The sequence below is a fragment of the Castor canadensis genome, chromosome 7 (assembly GCF_047511655.1).
Source record: "Castor canadensis chromosome 7, mCasCan1.hap1v2, whole genome shotgun sequence".
Classification (NCBI taxonomy): domain Eukaryota; kingdom Metazoa; phylum Chordata; class Mammalia; order Rodentia; family Castoridae; genus Castor; species Castor canadensis.
Genome location: NC_133392.1, coordinates 42,999,322 through 43,011,560, shown reverse-complemented (window position 1 = coordinate 43,011,560; position 12,239 = coordinate 42,999,322). Strand labels below are relative to the sequence as shown.

General features: G+C 41.1%; 1 protein-coding gene across 22 annotated transcripts in view; it reads right to left on the bottom strand.

The window, feature by feature from the left end:
* Sgms1 (sphingomyelin synthase 1) overlaps positions 1-12,239 on the bottom strand; it is a 292,465-nt gene that overhangs the window by 39,459 nt on the left and 240,767 nt on the right. For 3 of the 22 annotated variants that reach the window (XM_074078853.1, XM_074078856.1, XM_020156756.2), the window contains one exon: positions 3,812-3,906. The exons of 17 other annotated variants lie outside the window; for them this stretch is intronic. The gene's annotated coding sequence lies outside the window, so the exon portion shown is untranslated. Of the gene's footprint in view, positions 1-3,249; positions 3,454-3,811; positions 3,907-8,932; positions 9,142-12,239 lie in introns of those variants that run through there. 2 more of the 22 variants (XM_074078863.1, XM_074078864.1) reach the window with 2 other exon arrangements.

Below are 12,239 nucleotides of genomic sequence, written 5' to 3'. Positions count from 1 at the left end.
TCTCAGCGGCTATCCTGTAGCTTACCCAATGACCAGCCTCCTTTTTCAGGCCTCCTCCCCAAATGCAGGAACTACCCTGGAACATAGTAGCCCTAGCAGACTACAAGGAAAGAGATGACTTTTGCTTACCAGTAATACAAACTATACACCATACATCATGGGTCTAGCTGTCCTCTGATGGTATGAAATACACCTGTCACTAGCAAACTCCATCACCATGTCCCCTTACCATGACTCATTTGAGTCATTCTGTGACAGAGGTGTATGTAAAAATTTACTAATCAGAAAATCCAAAAGCTCACTTATTTAGCAAAAAATGAGAAACGAATTAAAAGTTCTTTAGTGGGAAATGACAATCATTATACAAGACTCCACTAAGGGTGATACAACATTTACACGCTATCATTTTTTATAAACAGGCATGTATTATAAATATCATGGGAAATCTAGAAAGCTGTTTATCAACTTGCTATTACCTTTGCGTAATGGAATTACCAAATAATTTTCTGCTTTTTTTCCTAGCAGAATTTTCTAAATTCTCTGATGAACAGATATTACTTATGTTTGCAAGGAGAACACTCTTGTTCTTCTTTCAAGTTTTATACTCTCTGGGTGTTTTGGGGGGTAGGATTGGGATTTCAACTCAGGGCTTTGCACTTACAAAGCAAGCACTATACAGCTTGAGCCACACTTCCAGTACATTTTGCTCTGGTTATTTTGGAGATGGGGGTTTCATGAACAATGTGCCTGGGGTGGCTTTGAACCCCCATCCTCCTGATCTCAGCTTCCCAAGCTAGGATTACAGGTGTGAGCCACCAGCACCCACCTCATATTCTGTGTTTTTTAAACATGCACTGTAAGTCTCCCCTTAGTCTCTCCCAGGCTGCTTTTATTCCCATCACACCATCCTCACACCTTTCTTTTTAAAAATGAAATCTAAAATCATTCTAATTTACTCTGGGTTCATTGGAATAAAAAGATTGTGTACCCTTGAACCCATCACAAAAGTAAATCAAGACTGTGATGAAAACCAAGCAGCTAAGGAAAAGGACGAGGCCATATTACTCTCCCCTGTTTTCAACAAAATTGAATGCAGTGTTCTAAGGCAGATACTAGCATTTCCTGGCTCACTTAAATTGTCCTCAGTTTATTCACCATAAACAAAAATAATCCTGCATTCCTGCAGAGTTACAAAAAAGATTAGAAATCTGACATGGAATTTAACAGGTGCCTAAGAATAGGAGCTTTTTGAGACATCTAAGGGAGATAAAGGTTCAGATCCTTCCTTTTTTCCACCCTTTCCTGTGGAAAATCCAACAGTGGTCTTTCTGGTGGAGAGAAAGAGTACTAGAAAACCAAACCCAATCAATCAAAACATGAATCAGATTTCAAAAAGGTACCTAAATAAACAGAAGTAATTTTCATTGCTTCCAAAAATGCCTCTGAAAAGATAGTATTTTTTTTAAAAATGGGTAAGAAAGCAAAAAAGGCAAAGAAAACAGAAAGGAGAAAACACAATACCATTTGAAGTTTGGAAGCAGATGGACTCCCAGCAACTGACCTAGCAGACTGCAGAAGGCAGAACCTAAGCTAGCCCTGGAGGAGGCAAAGCAGCCTGACTTATGTAACAGAAAGTTGTGGGGCAGGAGCAACTGGTGGCATTGGGTCACTTGCTAAATGGCAGTGAGGATGAAAATCGGAGGACTGGGTGACAGATCATTTAAGTTTTCTGTAGATTCTCATTTTGTACAACTAAGCAATGCCTCTCCCCTCACCAGAAAAGACCGGAAGTTAACACCGTGGAAAGAGAAGGAGAGCCTCTAGAGTAGGACATACCAAACACAGGCAAAGCATGGAATTAAGTAAAAGATGCCAACAGAGGGTTAAAAGTAGATTCTGCCCTGTCCCTTATCTCATGAGGTACCCAGAATAGCTTACAAGTAAGTGGCGAGATAATTTTTCCCCTGGTGCCTTCCCCCCCCATGCTGAAAGACTTAGGCACACCTTCACTGAATCCCACACCAGCAAGGTGCCCTCATCCAAAGAGCTTCCAAAGAGCTTCAGGAGTGCCTACTTTAAAATACAGACAACTAAAAAACCACTAAGCCAACCAACCAAAAACAAGCTATCAGACATTTGAAAAAACTAATAAATATAAAAGACAGAAACCAAAACACAAAACAAAAAAGAACTCGGAAGAAAGACCGAGGAGGGAAATGATAATGTTAAGCAAAACTATTAACAGTCTCAAAGGGATAAGGTGTAGCTTTATCCCTTACAAAAAGAGAATTAAAAAAAAATTTGTTCCTGCAAATTCATGGCAGGAACAACAAAAAATGAAGTTGAAAGGAAAAAAAAAAACCCACCTGGAAAGTAGAACCAAGAGAAAGGTGGAAAACTGAGAGAAAAGAGTAAGTAAAAAGTAAACGGGTTGAGCATGGTGGCTCACGGCAGAGATCAGGAGGATCCCAGTTTGAAGACAGCCTGAGCAAATAGTTTGTGAGACCCTATCTCAAATAAACCTTTCACAAAAAAAGACTGGTGGAGTGGCTCAAAGTGTAGGCTCTGAGTTCAAACCCCAGTATAACAAATAAATACATAAATAAATAAATAAACAAACTAGGAAGTCAATACATGGATAGTAGGAGCTCAAGAAAGAGCATAGGGGAAAAAACTAAAGATTTAAAAATCTTTTAAAAATCTAAAAATAATCAAAGAAATCATTTGCAAATATTTCTCAGAACTAGAGAAATAGTTGCCAGCCTGAGATGGTTCAATTCATCAAGCATTCAAAAACTACCCGAAGTATAAAATTCTCTGCAGCTATTGTCCTTATTAATTATTTTAAAGGAAAAGAGGAGAAATAAAGTGCTCTCACCATCTTGGGTTTGTTTTCCACTATCTCATCCCAACTGCAACTTCTGATCCCCTTTCCCTGTTGGCCTTCCTTACTAGAATGACTTCCTGACCAGAACAGTCACTGCGGACTTATGCACAAAGACAGAATTCTTGACAGCCCAAAGCAGAATTTTGATTATACTTTCTATCACAACCTTGCAATAGACAATGGTGCCTCCTTAATACTATCTAAACAATGAGAACAGTACCAAAATTTGTTCATATTTTACACATGTAACCATATCCTCCTGACTTTCTAAGGCTGTTGAACTTTCAAATATATTTTCCCTTGTCTGTCTCCCACTCCACCAAAATGTCCCACAAGGTTTAATACTTTAGTTTCGAAATTACTTCTCTGCCGGAACTCTTCTGCTACCTAGAAGAAGTTAGGAATTCTTGGTCAAATGAGTGGTTAACTTTTCTCAGAAGCACGGCCACTGTGACTCTTCTATGAACTTTGGAAGACTGACAGGTACACAACCCTCATGCCCAACACAGCCAATAAAGAGCGACTATCTTAGCTTTAACACTGAGGATCAACTAGTGTCGGTAACAGATTGGTAGCAGGCTAGAAGAGAACACAATTTGTTGATTAATATAAACTTTAAAAAAAATCCTACCCGTACTTAAGTTTTTGTAGTTCACTGAGTACTAAAAATATCAGTTAATGAACAACCAAAGGTTTTCAATTTCACAGAGAAAAAGTCCATCAGACTATACTTACAAATTTGACTCAGTGAAGTAAAACAGGAAAGCTAATATAAGGAACGTGACCCTAGAGACTAGCACGTTTCAAAATTAGCAACAACTCTCAGGCCCAGATAGGAGAAATCAAGTTCAATTCTCTCTCCCAAAATAAATCCCCAATACTTATTCTGATAGGCAGGAGAACACTAAAATGAGTAAATCTTACATTGGTGGCTCTTCACAGTGCAGCCTGGGGATATTTCTGGCCACATAGGTATGGTCCATGTCCCCACCAGCTTCAATTCTCCCCTTCTCCTCCTTCTGGAGGAAAAAACAGGATAAAAAAATTTCAAGAAATCTGGGTGCCAGTAGCTTAAGCCTGCAATCCTAGCTACTCAGGAGAAAGAAATCAGGAGGATCGCAGATCAAAGCCAACCTAGGCAAATAGTTCATGAGAACCTATCTCGAAAAAAAACAATCAAAGAAAAGGGCTGGTGGAATGGCTCAAGGTGTAGGCCCTGAGTTCAAACCCCAGTACTGAACAAGAAAATTTCAAGACAAGCAAGTATATCTCCTCTACTTTTATCTCCAAACTCAAGGTTTTGGTTTTTCTAGATAGCAATTATACTGACTCTTAAAAATAACTACCAATTCCTCAAGTTTTCTCCAGTCACATGAACTGTGACTTCTTGGTTCTAACTAGGATCTTATAATTCCCCAAACTTTCAGGGTCCTCTTCTCTGAGTTTCTTTATGGATGTAGGAACAGCTGAGAGCACCAAAACTCTCAACTTTGGTGTAAGGGAACCTGAGCCATGGGAACCTTAGCCTGGAGCATAGGCTAAGGTGCAATGCCACTAGGGGGCAGCAGCATAGTAACAATGAAATTACATACTCACTGCAGTGTCCTTCCAAACAGGTTCTGGGTAACAAGACAGGTAAGGAAACTGCAGGAGCCACAGCCCATTTTCTGCACCATTGACTAACACTCTCTCCACAGCACCTATGAGATTTGAATGTGCACCTGGCGAGTCTGCAATCAGCAAACATGCTGCAGAGCTGCGTCACCCTACCATCTCACTAGGCCATTTCTAGGACCGTGAAGGAGTAAAAACGCCTCAACATGAAAGGGCGCACAGGTTAATGAAGGACTAATTCTAAGACCTTTGCTGGAAGCATACAGTCTTCTTTTATACAAAATTTTAATAAGCTTTACTCTCTGGTTTCCATAATTCTAATTCCATGCAACAAAGTAAGAATTTTAATCAAAGGTAATCACTCAATCGTATAAATAAATCACATAAAATTTGTCATATAAATTATATAAATATAAAGTTAGCAAAAGGCATGATAAAATAATTTTTTTGGCAGTATTAAGGTTTGAACTCAGGGTCTCACACCTGCCATGCAGGTACTCTACTACTTGAACCATACCCCAAGTCCTAATAATTTTAAAAACAGACAAAATATTTGAACAATACAATACAGACATGTCTGAAATACCAAAGGTGAGCCCTCCTTGAACAATCAATACACACTTAAATGGAGGACAGACAAGAAAGTAAAACAGGCTCTGTCCAGGGCAGGGGGAGGGGAGAGCCAGTGGGTGGGGGAGGATAAATGGAAAGGGTGAAGGAGGGGGGAGGGTGAATATGGCCGAGGTACTTGGTATAGATATATGAGAAAAGAACGATGGAAACTATCGGAATTGTCCTAAGAAGCTGGGAGGGGAGATAAGGGAGAATGATAGAGGGGGTGAATCTAAGACATATTGTAAGCATGTAGGTAAATGTCACAACGAAACCTCCCTGTAAAACTAATATATGCTAATAAAAAATATTTTTTCTGAAAAGGAAAGATTTGAATAAGTACAGCTATGCTGTTTTGCATTAGATCAAATGTTTTTTACTTTTTTTTTTTTGGCAGTACTGGAGTAACAACTTAGGATCTTACATTACACCCCCCAGTCCATTTTGCTTTAGTTTTCAGATAGGGTCTCATGGGTTTTTTTGTCTGGGGCTGGCTGCGGACTGTGATCCTCCTACCTATGTGTCCCAGGTAGTTGTGATTATAGCTGAAATCACCAAGTCTAGCCTGTTTATTGAGATGGGTTTGTTGCTAACTTTTTTACCTGGGCTGGCCTCTAACTATAATCCTGCTGATCTCCACCTCTTGAATATCTTGTGTTTACAGACGTGAGCTACCGTGCCTGGCCCCATGTTCTTTACTCTTAAGAAGCCCTGTGGTGTGGTACAATAAGAGAAAGGTCAAAACGAGCTGCGTATAAATGTTCTCTTACTTCACAGCATTCACAAAGTCTCTCACAGTAACACATGTGACATGCATATAAACTATAACTTCAAATGCATAAACCACAACCTAAAATAAACAATCTCTGAAAACTTTCAGGCCAACCACTTCATAAATAAAAGATAAGCAGCCAAACAGGATAAAATATTTTAAAATCTGCTATAGATCTCAAAGATGAAGAGATCTTTAGAATCTGATGGGAAAAAGACTTTAAATAAACAGGGATTACAAACAGGTCAAGCACATAAACATGCAAAAAAAAAAAAAATCCACTAGTGAATGGGAGACTCTTGGTTTGATCCTCCAGCATAACCACCACAAAAAAATTTAAGAAAACAAAGTGGAGGGAAAAAAAAAAAGCTTAATTTCGCCAACTTAAAAAAAAAAGCAAGCAAAAATTAAATGTTAAGATGCTATTCTTTAGCTATTGAATTGGACCATCTTAAAAAGCAGCAGCAATGTCACCAAAGCCCCACGTTCTGCCAGTTCTACCTCCTAAGTCTATGAACTTCCACTACAACCACCAGGGCTCAGGTAGCATTGATTTCCTCAGAGTCACAGCCACAGCCTCATGACATAGTTCCTGTGCAAACCCCACCTGGCCAAAGCCACCTTCACAGCAGCAGACGAGAACTTTCCACTGTGACTCCCAGCTTTGAACTCTGCAGTGACTCCCCAGTTCTCACACATCATCCACACTGTGGCTACCTGTGGCAAAGCCCCTACCTTCCTCTGCAAGGCTGAGTCCCACCACCGCACACTGTGCAGCCCTACCCCCTGTACTTCAGGTCTACCTGCTTCAGGGCTGCTCAACACACTGTCATCTCTACCTGGACCATCATCGCCCTGCAGTTCACCATTGGCTTCATTTTGTCTTCAGGCCTTCATCCTATGCCACCTCTGCAAACAAGCCTTCACTGACCATTCTCTGTCTTAGCCATTTTGTGCTGCTCTAACAGAATAGATAGAGTAGTTAATAAAGAACAGAAATCTATGTCCACCGAGTCCTGGAGGCTGGGAAATCCAATGCCAAACTGCTGGCATCTGACGACCTTCTGGCTGTATCATCCCATGGTGGAAGGCAGAAGGGCAAGGCGAAGGCATGGGCGGGACAGATCAGTCTCATCCTTCTTTGAGGGTCGCACTCTTGCAGTAACAGCATTAATGTGTTCATCAGCAACCTATCAAGTGTGTTGCATTAAATTTCTAGCATGAGCTTTGGGCGCACATTCAAACCCCTGCACTCTGATGCATGCGATCTACTTGTTTAATGTTTTCTACAAGAATGGAAGGTCCATGAGGGCAGATCCCTTGGCTGTATTCTTCAGTACTGTGTCCCTAGGAGTAGCACAGTGCCTGGCACACAGAAGGTACTCATCATAAATATCTGTCCTATGAATGAAAACCAAATGCTCAAGAAAGAAGGTGCTTGACTGCATCTGATTCTAAGCACAGATTTTTAAATTCTAGATTCTTCACAGTGTGAAACAGACTAAATTGCCCTCTTTAAAACTCACTACCTAAGCCAGGCAGGGTGGCTCACACCTGTAATTCCAGCTACTCAGAAGGTGACATCAAGACGATCATGGTTTGAGGCCAGTCTGGGGGATAAAAGTGAGCAAGATTTCATCTCAACAAACAAGCCAGGCAGGCTGGCACATGCCTTTTATCTCAGCTATGCAGGAGGACTGAGGTCCGAAACTGGCCCTGGGAAAAGACAGAGGACCCTATCCGAAAAATAACAAAAGCAAAAAGTGGTAAAGCACCTGCTCCATCAGCACAAGGCCATGAGTTCAAATTCTAGTACTGCCAAAAAGCCAAATAGCAAAATAAAAATAAAAACTCATTTTCCCCCACTTATAAAAAGGAATAAACTCATGAACAATTTAGATTTCATCAAAAGAAAATTGTTTTAAAAAAGAAAAATTTTAAATAATTTTTAAAATACAGCTAAGATTTTCAGATGGGAAAGTAGTTCCTTTAATCACACCATTTCTTCCTTTTCAATTTGTTTCAGTAGCAGAGAGAACGAGCAGTGAGCCCTAGTAACCTCTGGTAACAGCTTCATTTTTTAAATACACGAAAGGAGTCAGCTGTCTAGTAACTGCTATATCTGAAGAGAAGGTTCAGAAAGGTTTCCCAATTTTCCATTCTTTGCTATAAACAAAGGAAACAAAAACTGAAACTACCCAAATAAAATTTACAATTCATCTGTACTGTGATAAATTAAAAGATAAATACTTTAAGGTTTTTTTTTCCCCAACGTTGTACCTAGTTATCCTCCACTTAAAATTGAGCTTTCACTGTTTTCAAAGCTATCCAAAACTCTTTCAGCAGAGTTTAAGGGTATTATAGGAGGAATACACTTCAAATCTAGGGCCTTCCTTCCAGCTGTTTCCAATACTTCTGAAGGTACGGAAATGCTACATCCTTTACAGATGAGTGGTTCATTAATGTGCTGCAGCAGCGGCTGAGACACTGGTAGGAATAACATGAGAACACGGGCACACCTGGCAATGCAGTACTGAGCTGGCATGTCCTTAACTATTGCTTACCTAACAGGACCCAGACACTAAAATAAAACTGCAGGCATCACTGACCTAAGTTGGCTTTTTTTATGCCCAAATTGCCAGTATTTGATTACCAAAACTCTGCATGCATTAATACCAAAACCACGGGATGACAAGTTGGCATACACTGGGAGCATTAAGCTATCCTAAACTGTGAAGGGGGTGGCTCACTTGAAGGCATTTCAGAATCTTGTCCAATGATCAAAGATGTAAACTGAGAGATCAGACAATTAGCTTCAAAGAACACAGGTTATTTCAGTGTAAACAAGAAGCAAGAAGCAAGGGAGAGCATGGATTTCATTTGTAAAAGAACAACAGTCCGTCAGGAAGATTGAAGCTGGAAAAATGACTTCATAACAATAATTACATTCTTTTCCTGGAGGAAAAGAATGTCAGGAAAGGTAGAACTGAAAACCAAAGCTGCCAAACAATGGCTTTTCAAATTACTTCTGCAGACAACTTTCTTACCATAAAATGCCAGTGGCAGCTCCATGGGTTTTATTCCGTATCTTGATCATGTGTCACTCCCACGACTGAGGAATCGAACTATACACCTAATAAACGAGCCTCGTGACGTCAAAAAAGTTGTTTGTCTAGAGTTCAGTGTATGTTACTGAGAACAAGTTGATCAGCACTCAGAGACAAGTGATCTGCAGGGCTACAGCCACATCCATTTCTCTGAAGACACAGCTCAAATTTATCTTCTATTTATAAACCTAATGAACTTTTCTCTTTGGTATAGAGAGAGCCAGCACTAAGGAGCTGAGGACTCAAAATTACACAGATGTATAAAAGCCAAATCTCTGAGCCAAAATAAAACCAAACACTTAGGAAGCATCAAGTCTTCTGTGTGTTCTGTGGGCCCGGCAGATTTTGCCTGACTACGTTAAAATGGTCCACACCAAATTCCTGGTGCCTTCCTCTGATCTTACTCCCTTTCTCTGTGCTTTCTCCAGCCTAATAACTTGCAATTCCCCCTGCCTCTGCCCTGCAATGACTCTTGGTTGTTTACACAGTAGTGTCTCTGCCCCTTCCCCTCATCCCCATTCTCATCTATTAGAGCAGTCCCCTCATTCTGCAGCCCTATTGCCTGGGCTCTCTGCCTCCCTCCACCTTTAGCTCCCTATAAAATCACCTCTACACTCCAAAGTCTTTGTGTTGGCACTCCAAGAAAAAAAATCTATTGGTAGGTTCCACAAAATCCCAGGTGATCTAGTTTCTGCTCCACGCCTGACCTCACCTTCTTCCCTCCTCTCATCCTCACTCACTCAGCCATTAACTCTCCCCACTCATCCAATCCCACTGCAACCATACTGGCCACCTTACTATTTCCAAATATGCCAGGCATGGTCCTACCTCCAGGCTTTTGGATTTGAGGGTCCCTCTTCAGGAATGTTCACACCCCTCCTCCTTAAAGTCTCTGTTTGAACATCCTTTACATCAAGTGAACCTGCCTAGACTCCCACCTTTCATACTATCTGACTATTACACTATGTCATACTAGTTTATTTACTTCACATCTTTGCAGCCTGAGGCAAGTGGAAAAAAGCTCTCTAGGCTTGAGGATTGAGGTGAGTGAATATGGAGATCACAGGACATAGGCAACAAGAAATTCTAGGCTGTGATCAAGATAGTACTAAAAACCTATGAACTATAGGTTGGCACTGTGGCATACACCTATAGTTCCAGCTACTTGGGAGGCTAAAATGAGAGGATTGCTTGAGTTCATGAATTTGAGACTAGCTTGGGCAACACAGCAAGACCTCATCTTCAAAACAAAAAACAAACCCATGACTGTAACTTGGGTAAGAGGCCAGAGCAGCCAAGCAAGCAGCAGCCAGGAAGGGTGATTAAGTAACTCCCTGGAATTTGGAAGGGGAGGAGGTTGGGTGGGTGTCCTGAAGGAGTGGTAGAGATGACTGTAACAGAAGAGGTGGGGTCCAAGGTAGCGATTTCCAGGCTAGAGCAATCTAAGAGATAAAAAGGGAGTGTCTGGTGCTTGCCAGCTTTGTCACAGAATCCCAACAGCAAGGATTTGAAAAATGGGTCATGGCTAGAGATACAGAGAGGAAGAATTTTTAAGATTCAGTTCTGCCTTGTGGCAGTCATGGCCCATGACAACGAATTGGCTATAGTGGATTCAAAGAAAGAAAGAGGGCCAGAGAGTGTTGGTATGACCTTTGAGGAGGTGGCTCAGCTTCTTCCCTGATATGGAGGCAAGGGGGAAGCCACCATGGGAGAAAAGAGCTGGGGAAGACTCACTGCAGAGTGGGGTCATGTTTCTCTCAAGGCAAAGAGAGAAGCTGAGTGGGATCTGATGGAGGAAGGCTTGCCCCACCCTGATGGCTGATGTGCCACACTGAAGACAGACACCGCAAGCAGAAGGCAGGTACCAGCTTGCCCAGACCAAGTCACTTGATCCCACAAGGCGGGAGACATGCCCCACACAGAGAGAGCACGGGAGGATGTAAAGATGCCGCAAGGTTATGAACATAAAGAACCCTTTGCCCAGAACTAGTTTTTCTCACAAATGTGTTTCTGGTTTATACAAGTTATATGTGTCTCTGTTTTATACAAGGTATTTCTCATCCAAAATGCTTGGAACCAGAGTATTTCCAACTTTGGACTTTTTCAGATTTTGGAATGTTTTTACATACATAAGCTATCTTAGGGATGGGACCCGAGCCTAAAGACAAAACTCATTTTTCACAGATATTTTACACACATAGCCTGAAGGTAATTTCATACACCTCCATTTTGACTGTGACATGTCACATGAAGTCAGGAATGGAATTTTCCACTTAAAACGTTATCATATCAACACTCAAAGTTTTGAATTTTGGTGCACTTTGTATCTCTTATTTTTAGGTTGGGGATGCTCCACCTGTATCCTGTTAAAAGCCTCATGCTTTGATTTTGCCCACTTAAAAAGGGAGATTTATGCTGGGGATGTAGCTCAGTGGTAGAATGCATGCCCTGGGTTCGATCTCCAGCAAATAAATAAATACAGATTTACTGAACAAAACTCCATGAAATACCAAATAAATTTGTTTCTGAGATGAAAGCACTTTTACATGAGATGTAACAATGTGCCACAAGCCCCATCTCCTCAGGGGATATGTCTGCGTATAGCAGAAGGGAAGGAAAGGATATATGCATATGCACATAAGATTACCAACAGAAACATGGGATATTGAACGGTGAATTTCCTGTGCCAATTCCTAGTGATGTGCCTAACTTGTGCATTACTTCTTAAAAGAGGTCTCCTTTGACTATGAACCAGTCTCCCTTAACTGTCAGGCTAAGTTAAATATGGCAGCCAGTTTTCTGAAGAGCTATTTTAAAAATTCTATGGATGGGTGTTTGTTAAAATGGGAAGCTCTACAGAAACGGTTTCTATGAACAATGGTGACTCATATCCAGAATGAGCACAGCATGAGACAGGAAAACGGAATGAACAATTCCTGTGATAGTACCCTAGGAAGGTTCCCACATACTCTGCTTGTGATGGAAGATTCTTTCATCCTGTCTTTGGTCTTTGGATGTGTGTTCGTCACAGCAGTCACCTCCCTCCTAGTCCTGTACGCTTCACTGAGGTAAGATTCTGGCCTCTGAGTTGAACTGCCAAGGGGTTGAGATTTGGGGGTCCTTAGGATGATGTATTAGGTTCCTGTGGCTGCTGTAACTGGATGGCTTTGAACAAGAGAAAGTTATTTTCATGGCCTTGTGAGAACCAACTAAAGTTAGGTCTTTTCTGTCAAAGGAGTTAATGTAA